General features: G+C 51.4%; 1 protein-coding gene and 1 pseudogene across 1 annotated transcript in view; one reads left to right on the forward strand and one right to left on the reverse strand.

Annotated features, from left to right (window-relative positions):
• Window positions 1-20,986, reverse strand: part of COL23A1 (collagen type XXIII alpha 1 chain) — a 353,112-nt gene that overhangs the window by 90,652 nt on the left and 241,474 nt on the right. The window lies entirely within an intron of this gene.
• On the forward strand, window positions 18,393-20,166 carry LOC104006656 (large ribosomal subunit protein mL50-like; annotated as a pseudogene).

Consider the following 20,986-nt stretch of genomic DNA (forward strand, 5'->3'; position numbering starts at 1 on the left):
CAAGCCTGCCTGACGGCCCCAGAGCCAGCATATGTTTCTTGTCTCCTACGCATTTTAGCACTGGCTCTGGGGAATGCGTGTATTTCTGAACGTCCCTAAACACAGCTCTGACTGAAGCACTTATAATTTACCCTCCATGAAAGCCATTGCTGCTCTTTCCAAACATACTTGGAAGTGGATTCAAAGTTTATTTAGAGAGAACATTTAAAAAAAAAAAAAAAGACCGAACGAGAGTGCTTGTGGATTCTTACTCCCAGCCCCGGCTCTCTGGGACCTTGGAATAATTCCTTCGGCTCACAGACATGACACCCTGAGAAGAAACCGTGAACATGTGAGCCCTGGCCGTCTGTCCACGCGGGCATGTCTCCAGTTGGTCCTCTCTTTATTTATTCACCTGTTATTCTATCTGCTTCTCCCTCCCTCAGACCTCCTTTTTCTTTTCCGTCCACTCATGTTCCCCTACCTCACCATTCATCCATTTCTCCAGCCCTAGAAAAATGACTCAATTCTTTTTATTTATTTATTGTTTTTGAGACGGAGTCTCGCTGTGTCACCCAGGCTGGAGTGCAGTGGCGCGATCTCGGCTCACTGCAACCTCTGCCTCCTGGGTTCAAGCGATTCTCCTGCCTCAGCCTCCTGGTTAGCTGGGACTACAGGCGCCTGCCACCACACCTGGCTAATTTTCGTATTTTTAGTAGAGACGGGGTTTCACCATGTTGGTCAGGCTGGTCTCGAACTCCTGACTTCGTGATCCGCCCACCTTGGCCTCCCAAAGTGCCGGGATTACAGGCGTGAGCCATTGCACCGGGCCAAAAATGACTCAATTCTTATTTGGGTGTGAATGAATGACTTTATTCATCCAGATAATCAAATACCCATTTGCATATTGGTTCATCCATTCATCCATCCATTAAATTAGCAATCTTTGTTCATTCGTCTTTCTGACCAGCCATCCATCAAAGATGTACTAATGACCCACTCTGTGCAAGGTACTGGGATACTTCAGTGAGTGCATCCCAGTTCCTGCCCTTGAGTAGCTCACAATAATCTGGGAGATAAGATGCAAACAGCCAATTACAGCACAGTGTGGGAAATGCTATTAGAGACATGTGCAGGTGCCCTGGGTGTCGGGAAATGGGCGCTGATGCCTGGGAACAATTCTGGGTACAGAAGGGGCTACGGAAAACACCTGTGGAAAACCTGCCCACCTCTCCCTGTCTCCCAGAACCAGTGAGGCAGCCACCTGGGGTAGATCAGACTTCATGGCCACTCCAGGGCCTTGGAGACCTTATCTGCCAGGAATGGTCTTCTGGAATGGGCTGGTTCAGACTCGCCACTCCCTTAGTGATTCCTACAGCAGTCCTGGGGGGCCTGTGTTGCCAGGTCCACTCTGCAGTGGAGGAGACCGCGGCTCAGGCGACTGGAGGGGTGAGGCGCAGCAGGGCCCACGTGCTGGAGTCTGAACACTGGCAGACAGTGCATGTGGCCCTCTGCACCCTCTGTCCAGGGGGTGGCCCTCAGGACAGCACCAACCACTGGGCTACCTGCTCCCCTCTGAAGGCCTCCTGGGTGTTCAGGACCTAGGTCCGACTATTTGGGGTCAGGACTCTCCCTGCACCCCACACAGCTCAGAGCTACCCGAACAGTCCTGGCAGACAAGCTGCTCTCCCTGTGTGGGAAACTGACTGCTCAAAGGACCCCAGCAAGCCCTGCTGTGTCTCAGCACCTCCCTTTCCCAGCCTAGGGCTGAAGGACTGAGAACGAGGACCTTGCCTGCAGAGCAGGGACTGTGCGTGCCCAATTCCAGGCTCTGGCCAGGCCTGGGCTCTGGATCCTGTGGAGAGTGGCATGGTCCAACTAAGAACTCTGGGAGCTGGCAGACCCAGCCTCCCTGCCTGGGTGCGGATGGCAGGGCGGCCCCTCTGCCCTTTGGCCAAGGGTTCCTCCTCTGCCACGGCAAATGTCTGGGGCCATCCTTCCTGCCATCCACTCCCACATATCCCCACTGAATTTCCTGTTCCTCATCCCCCCTGTCCCTGTCCACAGGCCCCACTGCGTTTTCACCTCTGGGCCTCCCTTCCCCCAGGCTCTGCTCTTTCCATCCAGCCTCTCCCTGATCCTCATCCAAGGGGCCTTTCTAACACTGGCCAGGCCAGTCTCCACTAAAGGAACAAAACCAAAGTCCCACGGCTACCTCTCAGTGCAGAGCAGCATGGTAAAGAGAGACCCAGGTACAAATCCTGACTCTCTCACAGGCTATTCCCATGAACTTGGGTAACTCAACGGCTCTGGGCCTTAGTTTTCCCACCTGTGAAATGGGTCTATTCATGGCTTTCTTAGGGAGCAGCTGTTAGCATTATGGCTGAGTATAAAGTAAGGCTTTCCCTCAAAACTATGCTTCAGAAAGGAAGGAGTCATTTTGCGTTCAAGCCTCTACTGAAGTCTTTCGTTTTAGGGGGTGCATGCTCAACTAATTACTCGAAAAAAAAGATGACAATGTACTGTTTGGTGCCGACACACAACCTAAACCAACCCCCATCAACGTTAATTCTAGATGGTTATAGAGGTAACGCAAGGGGTCTATTAGAAAAATAAGAGGAGCCTGGTAGTTAAGGGTGGAGACTGAATGTACAAATTCATTTTCACTACTTCCAGAAGGGCAGAGAGGTCAGGAAAGGAAACACCAGCAACAATAAGAATGCTGAGAAGCAGACAATGAGGGCTACCTGCCGATACAGAAATGGGCACGAACACAGCCAACCCCGGGAGGCTCTAGCTTTGGGGGTCCTGGATCAGACCTCAGGCTCCCCAGCCAACGAGCACTGTCAGCTCTGGCAGCTCAAAGCCCCTTTGTCAGGCAGAAAGCCCCCTCCAGGTGGCCAATTTCAGGTTTCAAGTGTCAGCTGGATTTTCTGCTCACTGTCCCCCACAGCCTGCTAGAAAGTTCACTGCCAAATTGATTTCCAAATTTCGTGAAACACATTTATTCCCAGGTGAAAACTACTGTATCTGATTTCTTCTGCAGATGACCCAGCCAACAGGGAAATCCGCTTTGTCTGACTTTCGAATTCACCCGAGTCAGCTTCCATTGCTCAGACAACTGGACGGGGCCCCAGTTCCCACTGCGTCCCAGCCAGATGAAGAGAGTGGGGCCTCGAGTCTGTCAGCCAGCCCTAGACTCTCCACAAGCCAGGCCCCAGGCTTCCCCTGCCAGCCAGGAGGCAGATAGTCCACAGACCCCAAAAAGCACCCATGCCTACCCACCCCCACCAGGAACGGCCACTGTTTCTCAGCCAGAAGTAGGGCCAAGAGAAGTCCAAAAAGGCCCTGCACCCACCAGGCCCTTAGGGCCCCCGAGTCACACCTGTCCCCTCAAGATTCTCTCTGGGCCATCACAGTGCACCCACACTTGGATGCACGATGAAAGGCTCACTCATGGCCGGGCCCAGTGGCTCATGCCTGTAATCCCAGCACCGGGAGGCCGAGGCAGGCGGATCATGAGGTCAGGAGTGTGAGACCAGCCTGGCTAACATAGAGAAACCCCATCTCTACTAAAAATACAAAAATTAGCCAGGCATGCTGGTGGGAGTCTGTAGTCCCAGCTACTCGGGAGGCTGAGGCAGGAGAACTACTGGAACCTGAGAGGCGGAGGTTGCAGTGAGCCGAGATTGCACCACTGCACTCCAGCGTGGACGACACAGCGAGATTCTGTCTCAAAAATAAATAAATAAATAAATAAATACATACATACATAAATAAATACATAAATAAAAAAAGAAGAAAGAAAGGCTCACATGGAAGCTACCAGTGGCCTGCTCCCTGGTGTCCTCATCCCCTGTGACTATGGCGCCATCAGTTGAAAGATCCAGGAGGCGAAGGCCTGGGTAGCGTCCCCTGGCTGGAAGGTCCCAGGAGGGAGAGTATTCAGCAGGGAGAGGTGCTCCCTGCAGGCTTCTCCCCTGAAAAGCCTGGGCCCCTGGGACCCTGGGACTGCTGCCCTCTCTGCAGAAGGGCCTAGGGTCTCCTGCCCATTTATGAAGGCTCAACTCACACACGCGCTGTATTCTGTCGGCTTTGACCTCTTTCAGTTTATTTGGTGTTCAGTCCTCACAGCAACCCTGTGTGGTGTTACTCCCTCCTGACTGGGTCAAGCCGTCTGAAGCCTCCCTCTGCACACGGGTGCAGATCGAGCTATGGCTGAGCGCGGTGGCCCATGCCTGTAATCCCAGTAGTTCACAGGCCAAGACGGGAGGATGACTTGAGGCCAGGAGCTCAAGACCAACTTGGGCAACATGGTGAGACCTCGTCTCTACAAAAAAATACTATATATGTACATATATGGTGTGCACCTATAGTCTCAGCTACTTTGGAGGCTGAGGCAGAAGGATAGCTGCAGCTGAGGAGTTTGAGGTTGCAGTGAGCCGAGACTGCACCACTGCCCTCCAGCCTGGGTGACAGAGTGAGACCCTCTCTCAAGAAAAAAAATAAAAAGATCCAGTCACCTCGCCTTGGCCTGTGTGGCCCTGTCTGATCTGTCCCTTGACACGTCTCTGTTCTCATTTCAGGTCCCTCTACCCAGTGAACCACTGGGACCTCCTCTCTGCTCTTTCACCCCAGCTGCACAATCCTCCTTCAGGACAGGGCGGCTCTGTGCCTGGGAAGCCCTGCCCACTCCCCAGCCTGGCTACTCCTTGTCACTCAGGTCTCAGCTCAGTGTCACTTCATCAAAGAGGCACGCACTGGCAGTCCTACTGAACAAGCCCGGCCTTCACTCTCTCACATCCTGTCCTGGCTCACTGCATGTTTCCATTCTGCTAGAATGCAGACTTCTTAGCCGGATAAACCTCGTCTCTCTTATTTCCCAGTGCCTGGCATACAGTAGGAGCTTCGTAAGTATTGGCTGAATAAGTGAAATGAGAACACGAATGCCCAGTACAAAAGGAGTGACTGGCCCCAAGTTGCAAGCTGGCAGAGGCACTGCCTCCGCTGTCGTGCTATGTTCCCTGCTGGGGCACCGGCTTGGGCGGCTTGGGGGTGGCTCTGTGTCAAAGGAACCTTCTGGAAGGCAGAAATGGCCCTTCTGGGTATATCTGGCAGAAGCAGTTGCAGCGCCTGCAAATCAGAGGAAAGTGAGGTCATGGAAGGTGGAGGCTTTGAGGCCAAACACACCTGGGTGGGTCCCAGCTCTCCAGTCACCTGCTGCATGGCCCTGGGCAAGCCACCTACACTCCCTGAGGCTCAGTTTCCCCATCTGTAAACTGGGCATAACATGGCACTTGTCTTCTGGATTGTTGTGAGGCTCATATGATGCCCTGCATAGCAGGCACCCGGCCAGGTGCCTCAGAGCCCTGTAAATGGTCCCCGAGGAATCCGCGGCCCTCGGGGCAGGGTGCGGAGCAGGGTGAGGCTCTGAGGACAGAGGCAGCCACCGACAGGAGGGTGGGGCAGGAGTAAACACCACAGGGCGCCTGAGTTTGGACACATGCGCCTGGCTTCTGGGTTACAGGCAGGGCTGGGCCATGTGCAGAATTTTTCATCTTTTAATCCCAGCTGTTATCAGCTGCTGGGAAATAGCTGAGCCCAGTCTCCTAGCTGGCACAGGCTTCCTCTGAATTCCACAAAGAGAACAAAGAGTTCCGAAATAGTGACACAGCTGTCCTGACCGGCAGCCCGGGCAGTCAGCCGGCAGGGCCAGGCCAGGAGGAAGGCACGCAAAAGCCAAGCAAAGCCACTTGGCTAGAGGGTGGGCACAGCTGCGGGAGGCTGCTGGAGGCCTGGCTGACTAGCCAGCCAGGGACCATCCCAGGCTCTGGGGCTGCTGGGAGACTGGGGGTGACCTTCTCTCTGAGCTGGGCCTGACACTGTGTGCTCAGGAGCCTTCTGGCGGTGTGAAGGTCCTGCTCCAGGACTACCCCAGGGTGCAAAGTGAGTGGCGTGGCTAGATCCCTGCTGGTGACACCCCCAGACACCAAAGCTACCTCCCTTTCCAGAGCTTGGAGTGGTCGTCTGCAGCTTTTGGTCACCCTCTCCACACCTGGATGCTTTCCACAGCGCAAGCCCCACCTTCCAGCACTCACTGCACATTTCCCTGCTGCCTTGGCTGCTAGGATGCAGGTGTGATTTACGGTCCACCTATCAGAGGTGTCTCAGTGAGATTCGGACTCGGCAGAATTGGGTGGGGACAGAGCATGATCCTGAGCCAGCAGCTGGGAGGCAGCTTCCAGATCTGGCAGGAGAGCTTGGCAACCATTCCTGGAGGCACTGTTCTTTGAGGTCTCTGGACCCCTGAATAACCTCCCACTACCCTTTTTTCTTTTGGCTTAAACTGGCTGGAGTGGATTCTGCCGTCTGCAACTATAAATCCTGACAAACTCCTTCATGACTCCCTGGCAGGGCTTCAAACTCCGCTGCCTACAGGGATACACAGGTTACACAGACACAAGAAACAGACTCGTTCAGCTAAAATCACAAGGCAGCCCACTTGGTCTATGTTTGATTTTAACAGAGATGTGGTTCCAAGTCACCTTTATTAGAAAAAAAGCATGCAAGCCCCATGGTAAATGGTGATTGACGCTCGACTTCCAGGCCAGAGGGACACCAGGAGTAGGGGACTGTGAAGCCCTGGAGACGGGATATCCTATCTAGAGGGAGTGGCTCCTAGACAGTTCACACTGACCGTTTCCAGATCTTTCCATTTTTCAAGAGAAGCCAGACATCGGGATTTTGATGTGAAATATCTCTTATTTTTCATTTTTGACTCATGGTTGTTTTTTTTTTTGGAGACGGAGTCTCACTCTGTTGCCCAGGCTGGAGTGCAGTGGCCCGATCTTGGCTCACTGTAACCTCCAACCTCCGAGTTCAAGCGATTCTCTTGCCTCAGCCTCCAGAGTAGCTGGGACTACAGGCGCCTGCCACCGTGCCCGGCTAATTTTTGTATTTTTAATAGAGACGGGGTTTCACCATCTTGGCCAGGCTGGGCTTGAACTCCTGACCTCATGATCCACCCACCTCGGCCTCCCAGAGTGCTGGCATTACAGGCGTGAGCCACCGCGCCCGGCCGACTCATGTTTTAAAAAACACCATGCAGGCCAAAAAAGCCCTGGAAGGTCAGCACCTTCCAAGTCTGGGTTTGGCCTGTGGCTGCCTTTGTGGCCATGGCCTGCAGGGTTAAGTTCCAGCTCTTGATGATGGCACTTAGGGCCCTTGGCATGAATCCAGCATCCTCCCTCACCATCCCTGCATGCAGGGACCCACAGTTCTTATCTCTGTCCCTTATCCAGGCTGCCTCCCCACCCAGCCACACCCTTTCATGTCCTCACTCCTCTGCCTGGCAACATGCCTGTGCGGCCTGGTCCCAGTGATCAAGCCCTGTGTGAAAAGCATCCCCTGCCTCCTGGACCCGAGGCTTCAGTCTTGAGGCGCCCACAGTCCCCTGCACACCCTTCCATCCTGGCGCTCCTCATCCTGGGTGGTGATCATCAGGGCCTCTGCCCCCAGCCCGGGACTGGGAAGACGTCCATCTGCAGAACAAGCCTGGCCTGTGACTGGCCCCCTGAGGAAGTGGGCTGCTCCTGGGGTCTCAAGAGCATCCATCCTGGTAGAACAGGGTGTTGGGGTGAGTTTAGAGAACGCAGCACGGGGAAGGCTGATCCACCCTGCTTCTTCCTGTCTCAGTGATATGAGGTCCCCAGACCTGGACAGGGCCCATGAGGTAGCCAAGGGGCAGCTGGACTCACTGTCCAGTGCGTGAGCCCCTGGTCAGTCCCCCTTCCAGATCTTGGAAATGCCTGTGCACCTTCGGAGAGAGGTTTTCCCTTTCTCCTCAGGGGAGTAGCTGGGGAGGTTGCAGCCAAGTTCCTTGTCCTCCACCCCATGCCCTGGGGATGTCCGGGTCCTCAAGGCTGTGGGCCAAGGGTACCCTGGGTCTTCTCTGCCCTCCGCTGCAGACTTGCCTCCCTCCTGCTCTCTGGAGTGCGGCTGTGGTGCGTTTCAGTTCCCCAGACTCTAAGCAGCCTCACCTCACGTTTGTTAAACTCCCACTGTGTGCCCGGCGCAGTGCTGGGTGTGTCCACATCAGCAAGACGACCCACGACCATTCTCTGAGATCAGTCTCATGACGTACCCAAAGCACATGCCTGAATCGAGCCCATGCCCCTGAAGCCAATCCTGCCCTTTTGCCAAAAGAAATGATTTCTGTTTGTGGGCAGGAAGGGAGCCACCGGGAGGCACCGGCCAACCATGATTTCCGTTTGTGGGCAGGAAGGGAGCCACCGGGAGGCACCGGCCACCCTCTTCGTGCCTCTGGTTCCTCAAATGAAATAAGCTCATGGGAACAAGTCCACATTAGCATTTCAAAGAGGACCATAACTCGGTGATTACTGCTTGCACATGTGAGGGCTTCCCACTGGGAGTGTTACCTAGCGGCACCCATGGTTTGATTTCCCCAAGTTGTGTGTTCCCTTACACATGGGAAATCTCAAGGGAGAGACACTTCCCAAGAAAATTACCTACATGGGTCTTGTCACCTACCTGCCGTCTGCACTTAAAGACAGCGACACGAACCCCACTAGATGACACAAACCAAGCGACTGGTGTAGTCTGGGTATTTTCACATATGTTGTCTCACACGTTTCTGCCAAGTCTTAGGAGGTGGGAATATTATTAGTAATTTCACAGGTAAGATGACAGGGCCCAAAGAGGTGGCTTTCTTAGTGTCACACACTTAGTGGGTAATGAGGTGGCATCCTCAGATCCAGGCAGCTGACCACATAGCCTGTGCCTCCCCCACACCCCAGACTTGGATGGGGCTGAGCACGTTCCGACATTCTGTTCAAGGCACAAAGGGTTTCCTCCATAGGTGGAGACCACAGGCGTCCCTAAGAGCAGCCCTGAGGCTGGGGAGCCTGGTAAGTGGGAAGTCTCAGAGCGGCTCAGGGCCACAGACCAAACACAGTAACGGGAAGTTGAGGAGGGCCTGCCCTGGTGCGCCAGCCAAGGAGGTGTGTTCAGCAGCAGTGTTTCCTAATTAAAAATGAAAGGTGGGATTTCACAGGAATGCTACATTTTAAACCCTCTAGCCACTCAGATCTTTGAAGAGAAATGATGTGTTCATAATAATTTTGGAGTGGATAACATAATTTACAAATCACAAGTGTGTTCTGTGATTTAAAGTGATGGAAGGGCTTTCTGTTACCTCATGGTAACCAGGAATTTCAAGAGGCATAATTGAATTTTAATCCAGTCCCACAGAAAGAGCGGACCCCCTGCGCCGGGAGAAGGAATAAGGAGGACAAAAAGATGTCAGCTGCTTAGATCACATGACTTCCTGCTTATTTCATGAGCTGAATATGCAGCGCCTGGGCATGTACCAGATATTCCTTCTTGAAACTGAGCCAGGGCAGGTGGCCTGGTCCATGTGTATCTGGAGACCCTTGTGCTAGAATATGCCAGTCCTTCCAGCCATATAGAGACTGCAGTTTCAGTATCTCCCTATAGAGAGGAGAGACCAAAAAGGAGTTTCTGCCTTGCCTGCTTTCAGCATAGATGGACAATTCAAGGAGGAAGATCTGCAGCAAGCTCCCAGGTCTAGGAACTAGACCTAAGACACTGTGATCACTGGCAAAGTGATCACTGCGGCGAACTTCTTGCAAAGTTCTTGCAAAGTTGCAAAGTTCACTGGCAAAGTTCTTGCAAAATGCCAGTTTGCTCACTATATTTGAGCTACAATTGATCTACCATGTCTTTGCCAAGAATTCCAAAGGATTTGGGATAAGCAAATAGCCTTGCTGTATCGCCAGCTTTTAGGTGGCTATGTTTGGTGTCTGTTTCTGAGGTTCGTTTTGCCTTATCCAAGTGGCAGGCTAATGGGGACGAAGAAGCCCTCTTTAGCACGAGTGGAATAAGCCAGGTGCCCAAGGGAAGCCTAGAGTTTTGGGGCTCTGAGGAGGGTGAGGTGAAGTAAGAACCCGGCACAGGCTGGCACACACATTAGGTGTTCAATAACATCTAAAAGAATTCAGATATTTCTCAAAAAGCTAAACACAGAGTTACCATATGACCCAGCAATTCCACTGCTAGGTATATACCCCAAATAACTGAAAACAAGTGTTCAAACAAGTACTTGTACATGAATATTCCTAGCAGCATTATTCACAACAGCCAAAAGGCAGAAACAACCCAGATGGCCATCACCTGATGAATGGGTAAACAAAACATGGTCTATCCATACAATGGAATATTATTCAGCCATAAAAAGGAATGAAGTACAGATACATGCTATGACATGGATAAACCCTGAAAGCATTGTGCTAAGTGAATGAAGCCAGGCACAGAAGGCCTCAGATTGTGTGATTCCATTTATATGAAAAGTGCAGAATACGTCAATCAGAGATAGCACAGACTGGTGGTTGCCACGCAGAGGCCGGGGAGAGCCACTGCTTACAGGGGAGGGGTATCCTTTTGGGTGCTGCAATGCTTTGGAATGAGATACAAGTGACGGTGGTGTGACACTGGGAATGTACTCAACCCCACTGAAATGTTCCATTAAACTGGTTAATTTTATGTGATGTGAATTTCACTTCAATAATTTTAAAAAAGAATCCAGCTAATAGTTCAACTTCCTTTTGGCAGAGCAATCTGTTTCATCTTGGACTTAATGGTGCTTTTAAAAACAAAAATTAAAAGGAGGGAAAACTGGCTCTCCTAAGAGGGTAGAAGGAAAAAAAAAAAAAAAAGGCAAAGCTGAAACAAGTGCAACTTTCCTGCAGCTGGTTTTCCAAGGCCTCTGCTATACCGAGGCGTGGGTTTGCACTTGCAAAGAATAAACACACTTCTCCCGCAGAGCCAGCGAGCTGCTCAGAGCGGCAGAAACAGGAATCACCCAGATCTCTCCAGTCTGTCCCTGCCCCCTATTGGAATTCTATTTCCCATGGGAGGGAGGCCTGCGGAGGACATCAGGGAATGTGCAGCATGGAAGTAGCACGTGTGGGCCACGACACATGGTGCCAGGCCGGCCTCGCTCATCTGAGAGGGGTCTGAGTGTGGAGCCATCCTCCCCACAGCCTGCGTGCACTTGCTGGAGCGCAGAGACCCACGTGTGAGGGCGAGGAGAGCATGCGTGTTCCTGTCCCGGTGATCCCCGGCCAGACCCCGGGAAGGAGCAGAGGTTCCCGTGGGAGTTGGAGCATTTGTAAACCAACAGATTTCACCCACCTTTCCACTCTGGAGGCGGGCTCTAATGGCACAGTCCAGACGTCACCTCTCCTTAGTTTGAAAATTGGTTCCATAAATTGGAGTGAGTTCAAACACATGAGACCCTTCCAGAAACTGGGCTGACTGCCAGGCTCTCCACACATCCAGAGTGGGTGGAAAGACAGAGAGACGGAGTGGGGTGCAGGGTTATGGAGCGCATCCTTCCAGGGCCAGACTCCCTGCTCTGGGGGTAGGTGGGCTCTGCTGGGCTGGGGGAGGCGCTGTAGAGGGGGCAGGAGGTTGGGGACACTCAGGAGCCACTGCTCTCCCCGCCATCCAGGACTGCAGGCTTCCTCTGTCCCCAGAGACTGAGGCTGCTCCACAGACCCCCCCTATCTTCCTGGCACGAAAGCATCACTCACTGTCCACCATTAGTGTCTGGTGATGGAAACAGGCTCATGGGGTCATGGAGGAGTCAAAAAAATGATAATTTTAATCATTATTATATTTTATGATATTATACAATCTATTTGTTTATATATTTTTTCATTATTATTGTTAAAATTATAATCCCTGACATTTATGGAGCAGTGACCTCATGCCAGGCACTGTGTTTTGCGTGTATCATTTCACCCAGGCTCCTGACAACTCCGTGAAGTGGTAGCCACTGTTATCCCCATGTTAGAGCAAGCTGAGAAACAGAGGGGCTGTACTTGGGGCCACACATCTTGGGAGTATGGGCAGGGGAACTGACCCAGGCGGTCTGACTCCAGGGTCCATGCTGTTAGCCATGACTTTTTGGTATCAGGTGCTTCTGAAAGTCCCTTGAGCCTTGCCAGGGACCCAGGCAGACAGCAAAGCTGGCACAGTCAGACAGACCCACCTCAGAACCAGGCTGGCCAGAGAGGGACGGTGTCAGTCTCAGGGCCTGATCTCCAGGAAGTCCAGAGGGCACAGTCCAGAGGGCACAGTGAGATAGCAAAGGCTGGTCAAGCCCTCAGAGTGATGCCCCAGGGACAGCAGGTGCTAATCCCGCAACCCACAGGACTCTCAGCAAGGACTGCCTTCCCGCAAAGAGCGTGGTACTGTGGCTCAGGTGCAAGCTGGGGCGCCGCTGCCGTCATCCTGGAAGCCCTTTAATGACAGCAGCGCAGCAGGTTGCTCCCCCAAGAATGGGGGTAGCTCCTGGGTCACCCAGCACCGGGTATGGGGTAGCTCCTGGCTCACCCAGCACCGGGTATGGGGTTGCTCCTGGGTCACTGGCCAGCACTGGGTATGGGGTTGCTCCTGGGTCACTGGCCAGCACCGGGTATGGGGTAGCTCCTGGGTCACTGGCCAGCACCGGGTATGGGGTAGCTCCTGGGTCACCCAGCACTGGGTATGGGGTAGCTCCTGGGTCACTGGCCAGCACCGGGTAGAGAAGTCGGCTTGTGTTTGGTGGGAACCATGTACTTAAACTCCAGATGATTTGGTTAATGGGAGGGTCCTGGGGAACAGAGACCAGCTGAGGATATGCAGATCCAGGGCATCAGAAGAGAGGGCGACCAAGTGCCCACACAAGGGGGATCCTCTGCCTCTTTTTCCTTCTGGCTTAACAGGAATCTGTCTAAATTACGTTTAAACCCGATGAGACTATCACAGCTGAATGAAGGCCAGAGACAGGTTGAGGCTTGTCTCTATCAACAACACATCTTAGGGCTTGGAAACAGAAGCTCAGGGCTGCATGAGCCTGTGGGTCATGAATTCACTGCTCCTGCTTTAGGCAGGAATTCCCTTCCAGCCTCCAGAGGAGTGCTCATGGGTCCTCCCCTTGAACACTTCCCCTGACTGGGAGCTCACTCCCTCAAAGAGAGGTTCATGCTGTCTTTGGATAGCTCTGCCTATTAGAGAGCTCTTCCTCCACTGAACTAAAACCCACTGCCTCAGGTCCACCCAGCACTCGTCTGGGTCCTTGGGGCCACACAGAACAAACCCAACCTCTCCTCACAAAACCTCCTAAGAGACGGACAGGCAAAGCCACGACCACAGTTTCCAGAATTATCTCTACAGGGTGTGTGTTCCTCAAGCCTCCGCCATCCTGAAAACCTTCTCTGGCCCTGCCCCATCCAATACATTCTGTCCCTCTGCACTAAGACTCCCGAAATGAGATCCTTAAGCCTCAGAGCAGAGCAGGGCAGGAAAAACACCTCCCTTGTTCAAGGCATTGTGCTCCTGTTACTACAGCCTCAGATCCTGCACTGACCAGCAGGCAGCTGAAGCCATGAGGGGATGGCGTGGGAGTGAGCCCATCCTTGGCTGTGTGGTGGAGAGGCATTCTCACTGACCCCACAGCCAGCTAGCATGTGTGGGGGAAAATAAGAGAAAAATGATGTAAGCACTGAGGATATGTTCCTTTATGCACTGGAGTAAACATGAGTGGGGGGACGTGAATCTGCCAGCGCCTCAGTGGGCCTCACTTCCCACTGCCTCGTATGGGGTGGGAGCCTCCAGCTGAACTCTGGAGTTTGGTGATGAAGACTTTCTTGAACTCAAGGGCTTCTGAATGCCAGCTCTAGCTGCTTTTCCCCAGCACTGGAGCAAACACGGGCTCTGTGGGGCTGGCAGAGAGAGGAAGCATTCCTGGCTTTCATGGGTAACCTGAGAGATTTTCAGGAGTGATTTGGAACATGTACAATTTTTGCCTTATGCAAGAATAAAAATCCCACCTAAAATGTGATTCTGCAACAACGACTTATGATTAGGTGGTGGGATGGGTGGGTGGCGGGTGGCTGTTGGGGGATGAAGAGATGAGTAGAGGGATGAGGGGTCGATGAATGGATGGACGGGTTAGCGAGATGAATTCTGGTGTTGCCTGTCTCTAGCTGTTTGACCTTGGGCATCTCACATGTTTAGCCATGAGATGGGCATCATACTCCCTCCTCACAGCGTTCTCATGAGGAATGCACCTATGAAAGTTCCTAGGCAGGGAGCCTGCTGCAGGGATGGGCCTGGCTGAGAACAAGGACACCTCTCTGACCAGCAATAAGCCTCACCAAAAAATGTGCTCATGAAAGAAAAACAATTATCCAAGAAGCATGTGTCAGAACAGCTTTGCTGGTGGCTCCAGCGCAGGACGGGTAGAAGGGGAAATAAAAGCTGGTCTCCTTGGCAATTAACGTTCACTTCTGCTTTGCCTTAGATACTGAAGAGCCCAGCTCCACATCACGACTCCAGCTACCCTCCAGCCTTGAAGGATCTGAAGCCCACAGTGTAGGCTGCTCCGTTTGGTCAGAGCTTCTCAAATCCCTGGTGCATGCGAACCATCTAGGAATCTTGCGGAAATCCAGGGGCTGATGCAGAGGTCAGGAGTGGCCTGAAGTTCTCTCAGGAGAAGCTGATGGTCCCAGAGCACACATGGAATACCCATCAAGGCTCTGCATGTGTTTGGCTGATGGCAAACTGGACACCGGGGCTTCTAGTCCTCGGCCCTCCCAGGGGCAGTGAGGGAGTCTCACCGGAATGGAGGTGGGCGGGGCAAGGCCTGGCTTTTCTTACATGGTGCTCCCACTTTCCATCCAGAAAGCCATGCTGTTGCTCTCTTTGCAAGCATGAAGCGTGAGGCCAGGCAGCATGGCTGATGTGCATGGGCGCAGGGCTCAAGGTCAGACCCCGCAGGGGTGGCTGTCCTGCCAGGCAGAGATCAGCTGGTTTAGACCTCATACTGACCATACCCACCAGCTCTATTTCCCCCATTATGGAGATGGAGGAACTGAGTCCCTTGAGCTGAGACAATTGGGCTGACCTTTTTTGGGCCACATGGCTCCTGACGGTGGAGCAGGGCCTGGCTGCATCCCCCCACTCCCTGTCCAGTGCCTGCCCCACTAGGTCTTCTTTTTCAAAAAGTTTATTGAGACAGGGTCTCTGTCACTCAGGCTGGATCACAGTAGTGCGATGAGCTCACTTCAGCCTTGAACTTCCGGGCTCAAGCGATTCTCCCGCCTCAGCTTCTGGACTAGCTGGGACCACAGGTGCGTGCCACCATGCCTGACCCGTCAGGTCTTTACAAGGAGAATAAGAACCTTGGCTGGGGAACCCAAGATAGGTCGGTCAACACTTCCTTCAGCCTCCCTGAGTTGAGGCCTCCCATGCAGGGCGCACTTTGGTGGCCCTCTCCCGGACCCCTGCTCCGATCGGGTACCCCAGAGCACAGAAGGAAGGGCCTGGCTAGCCTGGCTCTTCTGACCTGAGCAAAGGGGTCCCCCAGTGAAGGTTTTGTTTTCAAAATCTACAAGTAAACAGGACAAGGGTGGGGAGGTAGATGTTTTCCATGGACGGCTCTGCCTTGGGCTTTGCTCTGGGCCCTGGCTGGGTGAGGCTGGAAGAGGCTGGGGAGCCAGCACAGGGTCTCAGGTGTGGCCTGCCCACCTGCCCACAGGTTGCCCCTGGTCTGCTGGCAGACCTGGGCCTCTTGTCCCTGACCTCGTCTCCCACTCACCTCTCTCCCTCATCCCAGTTTCAGCCACAGTAGTCTCTGTTGCTCCAGCAGCAGCCGGCACCCCGCCCGCCTCAGGACCTGACCCTTGGCTCTTCCTGTTTCTGGGGCCTGTCTTCCTCCAGACAGCACCTGGCGAGCCCCTCACTGCCTTCACGTCTTTGCTCACATGCCACCTTCTCATGGAAAACTGCCACCCTCGCTCTCACCCGGCACTGGAGACTGCCCTCACCTGCCTACCTTTTTTCGTAACACACTGACCTTCAGACCTGTGAAACCCTCATTTACCGCCTGTCTCCTCTAACCACAACGGAAGCTCCATGGCAGGGGGACCGCTGTTTGCTGTGTTATCATCTCCTCAGTGCCCAGCTCTGAGCCAGGAAGTGCTTTGATTCCTTTGTTGAACCACTTCTGTGGAGGGCTGCTGAGTGCGGCTGCAGTTCCCACATGGCCCACGATGGAGGAATATTTGCACTTAGGACAGTGTCTCCCACCTGGAGCTCCAGCAGGTCTGGGATGGGGACTGCCCTCTGGCCGGGTGACAGCTGGTTACAGTTCACTATGTGGAATCGCTAGCACCAAGGTGGTTTCCTGGCATCCTTTTTCTCAGGCCACAACTCCCCTCCTGCATTTATCATCCTGAGTCTGTTTGCTCCATGTCTTCACCCACCTGGCCTTCACTCATCCGAAGGTGGCCTCACAGGCTGGCAGGGGCAGTCTGGGCAGTGGCTCAAAGGCCCCCTTGATACCTGCGGTTTCCTGGGCGGAGACACAGGCTGCTGCTCTGGGTTGAGCTTCCCTGGGTTGAGTGATGCCCCATTTCCCAGGTCCCACCGGCCGGAGCATCTGAGGCTCCCTGCTGAGTTTGGCTGTGCAGCAGTGGATCTGTGTGTAAATGCTGGGCACTGAGGATACACAAAAATCCCAACATGATGTGTACAGGATAATGCCTCATCCCAATCACATGTCCATTTGTGATTGTGTTTGTTAACAACCCTTTATCTCTTAGTGTTATAAACTCCACTTAAAACTGATTAAAGTCTCATTCTTGTCAAGAAAAAAAAACAAACAGAAAAAGCCCATAGAATTCCACATAGAAGTAAGAGAAAATCTATACTGCAACACATTCGAGTGAAACTTAAGACCATCAGAGATAAAGAGATGCCTAAAAGTCCCCAGAGAGCAGAGAACATGACGAAGGAGCAAGACTTGGACAGAACCACACTTTCCAACAAACACGTGGACTGTAAGGCCACAGGGGAGGAATAACAGTTTTGAGTACTGAAGTGAACACTGAAATTTTGAGTACTGAACTTTGCACCCAGCCAACTGTCACCCAAGTGTGAGGGCATGGCCAACACATTCTCAAACACAGAAGGCCCTAGAAGTTGGCCACATAAAGACCCACGTGGGAAACACTCAGGACCAGCACATGGTTCAAGACATGAGAAGATCAAAGGGTGATCAGATTCCGAAGCGAAGACTGTTCCCCGCCTCCAGCCCCATCAATTAGCTAAGATCCAGAAGAGAAAGAGAGTGACAGGATGGGGACTAGGTGGAGGGGAGATCCTGGGACACGAGGGAGCAGTCATGTGACCGAGGAACATATGGATAACATTTTTATTTATAAAAAGAAAGGATTAACCAAGAAACCTAGAAAAGGCAGGGGACAAGCTGAAACCATAAACTTGTCGGTAAAAAGGCAAAGACTGTTGATTGGATAGAAGCCAAAATCCAGCTACAGGCTTTTTAGAAGAAAGACAACTAAGTCATAAATCAGAGGAATGAAGAGGAAGGGGTGTGGATGGGATACAGCTGAAATTTCTTGAAGCTGGATGTGGGGTCCGTGCATGGGAGTTCATGACACTGTTCTGCTTGTGCAAACATCTGAATTTTTCCATTTATATATATATATATATATTTTTTTTTTTTGAGACGGAGTCTTGCTCTTGTCGCCCAGGCTGGAGTGCAGTGGCATGATCTTGGCTCACTGCAACCTCTGCCTCCTGGGTTCAAGCAGTTCTCCTGCCTCAGCCTCCTGAGTAGCTGGGACTACAGGTGCATGCCACCACGTCCAGCTAATTTTTGTATTTTTAGTAGAGATGGAGTTTTATCACGTTGGCCAGGATGGTCTCGATCTCCTGAGCTCGTGATCTGCCCAACTTGGCCTCCCAAAGTGCTGGGATTACAGGCGTGAGCCACCGTACCCGGCCTAAAATGTTTTTTAAAAGACCATTCTGAACCCAAATTTCTCTCTTCTCCAAAAGTCCAAGACAGCTGTCTATTCCTAATTTTTACATTATGCCCATCACTTGAACTTTTAGAAAAGAAATGAACGTGTAGAAACTGGTTTTATTTTGCAGTAATATAAGTATGGTCATCCCTTGGTATCTGTGGGGGATTGGATCCAGCACCCCCAAAAGATACCAAAATCCATGGATGCTCAAGTCCCTTACAGAAGATGATGTCCTATTTGCACATAGCTTACACACATCTTCAAATTGTCTCTAGATTCTGATACCTAATCAACATAAATGCTATGTAAACAGTTGTTAAACACTGTATTTTACACAGTTGTTTAGGGAATAATGGCAAGAAGAAAGGTCTGTGGCCGGGCGTGGTGGCTCACGCCTGTAATCCCAGCACTTTGGGAGACCAAGGTGGGTGGATCACCTGAGGTCAGGAGTTGGAGACCAGCTTGACCAATATGGTGAAACCCCGTCTCCACTAAAATTACAAAAATTAGCCAGGTCTGGTGGCGTGCCCCTGTAGTCCCAGCTACGCAGGAGACTGAGGCAGGACAACCAGAATCGCTTGAACCTGGGAGGCGGAGGTTGCAGTGAGCCGACATCATGTCACTGCACTCTAGCCTGGGAGACAGAGCGAGATTCTGTCTCAAAAAAAAAAGAAAGGTCTGTGTTTAATACAAATACAACTACCCATTTTTTCCTAATATGTTTGATCTACAGTTGGTTGAAACCAGAGACACAGAACCTACTGAAACAGAGGGCCTACTGTATGCCCGTTGCCTCCAGAAAGTTTCCAAATTTCTCTTTGTTAAGATCACTGTAGCTCAGGCCCATAGATCTCATTGAAGATGGCGGGGCGATCTGTGTCTGGCATTACCAGAAGAGTCTTCATGTGGACAGTCTCAGGGACAACACGTAGAGAATTTGGGTCTTGATCCAGAAAAGAGAAAGTGCCAGTGGTTGCTGAGACAGAAGAGGTGAAAAAGGAACCTATTGCAGTGTGTCCACCCTCATGAAGCTGAGGATACTCACCACCTGGAGATCTCCAGAGTCATTTGGAATCTTATGTTAAAGAAGCTTTTGGTTCATCTCTTCCTGGTAATTGGCACGACATCTCCCAGGAAGATGGTCATCTAAGGTTCAATCTCTTGGCACATTTAGCTGATGGCCTGGGTCACGTAGTCTCTAACTCCAGACTCCACCAGATGTGCGGGGTTAGAGATGTTCGTGATTTCTATAATGTCCCTATTCAAGACAGACCTAAATTTGATGAACTCGGCGCCAGTAATCTGCCCCCCAGTTTGAAAATCACTTGGAGTTATACTAAGCAATTCGGAAGAGAAACACATTGAAATCATTTTTTTCCCTGAGCAAGGGGCCTGCTTATTAGACCTTTTGAAACTTCACCATGTGAAATACTACCAGAACTGTTCTCTAAACACACTTTTTCTATAGAGAAATGTATCATCTCTTTTTTTTTTCTCATATTATGAATGGGCAAATAACAGGACTTTCTATTTTTGTATTTGCTGAAACCATTTTTTTTTTTGAGACAGAGTTTCGCTCTGCCACCCAGGCTGGAGTGCAGTGGCGCGATCTCGACTCACTGCAAGCTCCGCCTCCTGGGTTCACGCCATTCTCCTGCCTCAGCCTCCCGAGTAGCTGGGACTACAGGTGCCCACCACCATGCCCGGATAATTTTTTGTATTTTTTTTTTTTTAGTAGAGACGGGGTTTCACCATGTTAGCCAGGATGGTCTCAATCTCTTGACCTCATGATCTGTCCGCCTTGGCCTCCCAAAGTGCTGGGATTATAGGTATGAGCCGTTGCGCCCGGACTTTTTGAAACCATTTTAAAATGAAATTAGATCATTAATAATTTATGAAAAATTTTGAGAGGACACGGTCATTAACTTGGGTTTAAGACAGGAGGACACTGCAAGTTCACACCCTTCATAGGCATAAAGTAGTTACAAGAAAATATTTTCATCCTGTTAGGACTCATATCTAAGATAGAGTTATAGAGTTATTATACATTGCACATATACAAATAAACTTGTATTAGATACCTATAAAATAAACATAAAAGCATGTTGTATATTACTGACCATTCTAGATTAATTTCTTTTGGAATTAAAGTAGATTTGTTTAAAAAAATCACTGTAAATTGTCAGGAATGAAAGAAAAGCTATGGGTTTAAATTGATCTTTTTATGTATTTATTTATTATTTATTTATTTTTGTTGTTGTTTGTTTGTTTTTTAAGATGGAGTTTCGTTCTGTCGCCCAGGCTGGAGTGCATTGGTGCGATCTCGGCTCACTGCAACCTTCACCTCCCAGGTTCAAATTATTCTCCAGCCTCAGCCTCCCCAGTAGCTGGGATTTCAGGGGCCTGCCACCATGTCTGGCTAATGTTTTTGTATTTTTAGTACAGGTGGGGTTTCACCATGTTGGCCAGGCTTGTCTCAAATTCCTGACCTCAGGTGATCCACCCGCCTTGGTCTCCCAAAGTGCTGGGATTACAGGTGTGAGCCACCAGGCCTGGCCACAAATTGATCTTTTAAAGTTAAACAGACATATGTACATACGTCTTAATATACATACAGGCATGTTTCTATGTATGCCCCTTCACATACTTCCCTAAAATCTGATTCTTGAAGGCTATCAACAAGAATGCTAATAATGGTTGCCTGTAGATGCTGAAATCACACAAGGGCCCTTTTCATTCTTTTCCTTCCCCCCAAAAAGATCATGTGTCCCAAGCTGCGTTTACGTAGCGATAGCTAACTTGTTTTCCCATCATGATTAATCAGAGTCATATGCAGCGGCCCGTCGGAGCCTCTGAAGGCTGCAGATAGACACCAGCCTCACACTGGGCTGATAAAGCTCCAGCGGAAATCCCAGCAACCCAGCCTTGGGTTGGCCTGGGAGGCTGATCCCTCACCAAGGCATGATTTTCCTCAGAGGTTGTGAAACAGCAAAAATCATTGGTGGGTCTCCTTACAGCCTCCAGGGACCTGAAAAGGGGACCGTGAGTCCATGCCCATCTGGTGAGCAGGGTGAGGCCCAGCAGGGTCT

This window comes from Pan troglodytes, chromosome 4, assembly GCF_028858775.2.
Source record: "Pan troglodytes isolate AG18354 chromosome 4, NHGRI_mPanTro3-v2.0_pri, whole genome shotgun sequence".
Lineage (NCBI taxonomy): Eukaryota > Metazoa > Chordata > Mammalia > Primates > Hominidae > Pan > Pan troglodytes.